The 5,192-nt window shown below is 32.4% G+C and overlaps 1 pseudogene; it reads left to right on the plus strand.

Moving 5' to 3' along the window:
* The first annotated feature begins 2,572 nt into the window (after positions 1–2,572).
* Positions 2,573–2,672, plus strand: LOC122127469 (annotated as a pseudogene).
* Positions 2,673–5,192: the final 2,520 nt, after the last annotated feature.

Genomic DNA, 5,192 nt, shown 5'->3' on the forward strand with positions numbered 1-5,192 from the left:
TAACAATTTGCAAGACTGGAGATGTGAAGCACCTAGACATGATTTTATTCTCGTCCATTTGGAAGATTAATCTTTAGTCAACAAGAAAGTTTAAAAATGGCTTAGAATATATAATTAACTAACAAATTTTATAAATGGCTTTGTAAAAAGTTTGTGATTATTTTATTATACATGTGATCATATTTTCTATACCTATACGTTTTGGAAAAAACAAGAAGACTACGATTTACTACTATACAGGAATATGGTAGAAATAGAAGACAGATTTTATGTTTGTCACATCTCTGATGAGTACCCATATTCATGTCTTTAAGTCATATTTCTTACTATGTTAGACAGATAGGGAAAACATAAAACAACATATGATAAGGCAACTATTTTTGACTTTTTAAAATTTACCTTATTAAGTGATGAAACTTACTTTATTAGCTAGTGTTTGGGTTTGAATTATGGGAGGTTGTTCTATTTGACACATTTCTGGAAGGCATCTACTGAACAACACAAATGGTGGGTGGTACGATTTCTACACTTTAATGAATGCTTGAACCTGTTTGGCGTTAGTGCTGGGTAAATAAATCAACTCAATTGTAACTTGCACTCTAAAGTTGAAAAATTTGTAATGTCACTATCATCTACTTGTAAAATGGTATTTTAGTGAATGTGATTTTTAAAAGATTATTTGAAAAGGAATCTGATTTCAGGAGATTAAATGTAGGTTATCATTGGTTTGAGAATGATAACATTTTTATTCTACAGAACCAAGTTTTACTGAAGTACCAGTATTTTGAAGCATTAAAGATCTTCTCAATTAATGTGTTTGTGAATTATATTTGACCTGTAAGTCAAGTTTACCTAGCCTTGGTAGACCTATTATGGATCTATCGTTCTAGGCACTGTTTTTTTGTACTACTTATTCTGGACTGAAATCTTTCAGTAATCATTATAAGAGGGGTATTAAAAATAATTTTGTGACATTTGTGATCCTGGTCACTCATATGGGCTGGTCATTTGTAAACTGAAAGTTTGAATTACTGTACTTTCTCTCAGATTTTGTGATTTCATCTTTCATTTTAAGTTGCATTGCATTTCACAATTGCTTACTGCTAATTCCAGTGTCATAAGGAATTGAGATGGATTTTCAATTACTTTCTTTTGGCATGTTTCATGAGAAATCTTGCTCTTGTTATCTGATGAAGCGGATAACTGGGACCTGGGATCCTAGGACCCGTGGGTCCTGCGGAAGAATGATACCTTTTAGATATCATATCAGCAAAATTTGGGTATAATCAGTAGGAATGCTTCAGAAATATGGAGAAAACATTTTTGAACTAGTGAGTTAAAACATTAAACAGAGCACCAGAGTAAAATCCTTTATAGATTAGAGGAAAACAACAATTTTTTTTTACAGTGTGAATTCAGAAGATCAAGAACACTTAGAACATATCACAAGTTTATACCGAAGACATTGCTTTGATACTTTTTATATTCTAATGTACATTCTAAATCTTATTATTTATATTCCAATCTATTTATTGTAATAAATATCTATTTATTTGTCAAATTATCAATTAATTCTAGTACATTTCACTGTGTGAAATAAAATATCAGCACGTATAAATATAAAATATATAACTATATATAATATAAGAAAAAGGCACATGTTTTGCAATGTTCTGCTGTGGTTAGGGTATCAAAGGCAACTGTGTTTTAAAGTATTATTCCATTATTTCTACCTCAGTGTTTGGTAGAATTGGACCTAAAGCTTTACCATTTGTAGATTTACAGCCTAGAGACAAGAGGAAACACTGTGATTAAAACATTACTAATTTAAGGCCTATTATCGGGGAGAAAGATATAGACTTCTCTTGTAACTATAAAAATATTTGGTGAAAGAAAGGCAGTAGTGTAAATTCGTGCCTAGTTAGATGGTAGACTGGCCAAGACATTAGGTAATCATGCATGTGAAAAATTTTTTCACCTTCTTGGCTTTAGCTACTTTTGAAATGTTAGGTATAAAAATACCTTCTAGTCTAAACGATTCTGTCTTAACTGTTTATCTCTCTATGATCCCTTTTATCTAAGATTAGTTTTGTTCCAATAAGAAAAGCTATGCTGTCAGGGTAAGATATTCTGGTTGGTCTGTTGCTACATGGAAGAAGAGTAAAGGGTCAGGTAGACATTTGTGCCAGTAAGATCTCATTTATGAATTTTTAAGCTGCAGAAGTTTAGAAGTAGCTCTAAGGCTTACATTAAATCCATTAGCTGCACAAAGCTAACTGAGTTTATAAATAAGTACTTGAAAAGCCATCACCTTTGGACCTATCTATAAAGCCTTCAAAGTATGATCAAATTTAAGATGAAAAAGACTTAAAATAGTCATTGACAAAAAAATTGCAAATGTGAGCAATCCACCAAACAATATAAGGTTTTTCCAATATACACAGAATTTTAGAGAAGTAAGATCAATAGCATTTTTAGGAACAATTAGGTTTCCTAGTTACAAACAGTCAACCAAGGATATATGCCTGTATAAAGATTACATCATTAACTACTTAAATTTACAGGATACTACATGCTTCAGCAGCACGTTTACCCAAACTACAACATTATAGAAATTATCATGGCACTTGCACAAGGATGATATGAAAATTTGTGAAGTATTCCATATTTTTCATTCTTCAGATGCAAGAAATGAAAAACAGTTATTAAAAATTGATTACAAAAATACAAGTCGTTATGTCGAAAAATGAACTTGACAACTTTGGTGTGGGGCGGAGGAGCAGCGAGGATTGAGTGGGGGGCGGGGGAAGGATGGGAATGGATGGGAAGGGTAAACAAAGGAAGAGGCTGCAGTGCTTGATAAGAAATGTACTTATTATCTTCTCCATGGAATTGTAACCCCTCTGTACAGTATTTTCACAATAAAAAAAATTAAAAAATACAAATGTAACAATACATGTAATTCATTGAACTGAAAATTAGTTTGACATCAGTGCATTAAATCCTGACCTTAGAAAGGCCTTTACATAGCATAATCTTTACAAAACTTCTGAAATTAGATAACATTGTCATTTTATCCCAAAGAAATAAAATACTATAAGGACCTAGGAAAAAAAGGAATCTTAAACTGTTTCTATATGGAATGCTATCTGAAATAACACATTTATTAATGAACCTATATATATAATAAACAATGTAGAATTCAAAGTATTACATCTAGGGGAGAATTAAATAGATTATGGACATTATACAAACAAAATACAGATTATTTTAAAAAATAATTTTTTCATACAAGCACCAGAAATATTTTTAGTTTCTGTACTACTCATTTCAACAGATAATTTAAAATGATTTCTGATTTAAAAAATCACAAACCCTGCAGAAATCATTATAGATGTATACAAACAACTCTTGAATGCATTTTGACATCAAAGTCAGGCAATTCACTTGAAGGATACCATGGAATCCATGAATTTTTAAAGTAAGACATTGCCGTTGCTCTGTATTGTGAAAATATTTTGTACAAACACAAAGATGGATTGGCATTTTTGAAATTTAAGAAACTTAACCAAACCATTATGACTTTGGAGAACAATTTTTACAGCCTTCCACAACTTCAAAGAGGTAGTTATACGTATTAACCTTTTTGGCAATATTAAATGCAGTTTCTTCCAAGTGGTTCTTTAGACCGGCTTTGATATAATGCTTCAATAGAAGGAGATCCAGCACATCTGCTATTTCTATTCCAAGCAGCAAAATGCAAGAGGGTCAAGAGGACTTTAGTTTGGGCATTGGTAGCTGCATCATGATGAACTAAGAAAGAAGCCACTCTGGTATTATTCCACATATAAGCATTGTGCAGGGGTGTCCAGCCATTCACAGTAATTGCATGAATATCTGCCTTGGGCCACCAACTCATGGACGATTTCTAAGTGTCCATTGTAGGCTTCCCGATGAAGAGAGGTATACTCATCTTCATCCCTAGTATTCACATGAGTGGCCTTTTTGGAAAGTAGTCTCTGCGCTGTAGTAAGCTGATTATTTTCAGCAGCCCAAACAAATATTTGCTTGAATACTTCTCCATTTTTTTTCAAATGATACCATTCCTCACTTTTTCATTGTCTTCATCAGAATTGCCTAACCAGAGACATTGAGTACCATTTTGAATGAAGTGCACATGTATTCCCCAATAGTTCACGTTGTTTGAACTGGTCAGAAAAATCCAGTGAATTTTCTACATCTTTTATTTCACCATGATTTTTTTTCTCTTTTTCCAATTTTACTATTCGAAATTATTCTAACTGGAGAGTAGGGAATTGATAGAGAGCAGAGGAAATGTTTTCCTCCATATTCAAAGGTACAGACTGAAAATGAGAACCAGTGGTGTCTTCATGTGCAGCTTATTCTAGGAATGAGAAAATATGAAATAGTGCCTTCTATGTAAATGATTTGGGAAATGGCAGAACAGAAAGTGAAATGATGCAACCAAAAATATAAAAGCAAAATAAATTAGGATAATTATGGAGCAGTCATATTATTTATGAGAACCATGAAAGGGAGAGAGGAAGAGAGAGACAGATGTGTGATGACCTAGCTAGCCACAAAATCCATGCCTCTGATCAATTTATAGAGCAAGCAATTTTATTTTTTAAAAGAGATGGAAATAGAATTTATCTATTTATTGAAATTAGTACATACATTTTAATAACCTTCATAAAGAGACATAGCTTTGACCAAATTACAGAGAAGAATCTAAATCCCTGATAATTCTAGTAAAAGATCGGCCTGAAATCAGTTGAATCACACTTTTCCTGTAGAGTGAAGGAATAGGCCCAGCCTAGGAAAGCAGCTAGAGAAGGCAGGCCGATTGTATCTGGGACAAAACTTTGTGGAAAATGGTATCAAGGATTAATCCCTGAACTATTGCTTTAATCATTATATGTTCCAAGAAAAAAGATGAGATTTAATTGATAGCAAAGGATTAACAATACACTTTGACTTCTCATTAAGCACCTTCAATCATCAAAATCACATGAAGACAATAGACAGGCCTACCTTTTTAGATGAAAACAAGTGTCTTTAAAAACAAGGTAATTAAGTATTCCTACAAAAGACTTCTATTTTGCTACTGCATTATACAGTTTTTTTTCTAATATTGGGTAACAAACAATGGATCTACTAGAAAGCTCTTA

The sequence above is a fragment of the Dipodomys spectabilis genome, unplaced genomic scaffold (genome assembly GCF_019054845.1).
Source record: "Dipodomys spectabilis isolate Male_0828 unplaced genomic scaffold, ASM1905484v1 ptg000301l, whole genome shotgun sequence".
Lineage (NCBI taxonomy): Eukaryota > Metazoa > Chordata > Mammalia > Rodentia > Heteromyidae > Dipodomys > Dipodomys spectabilis.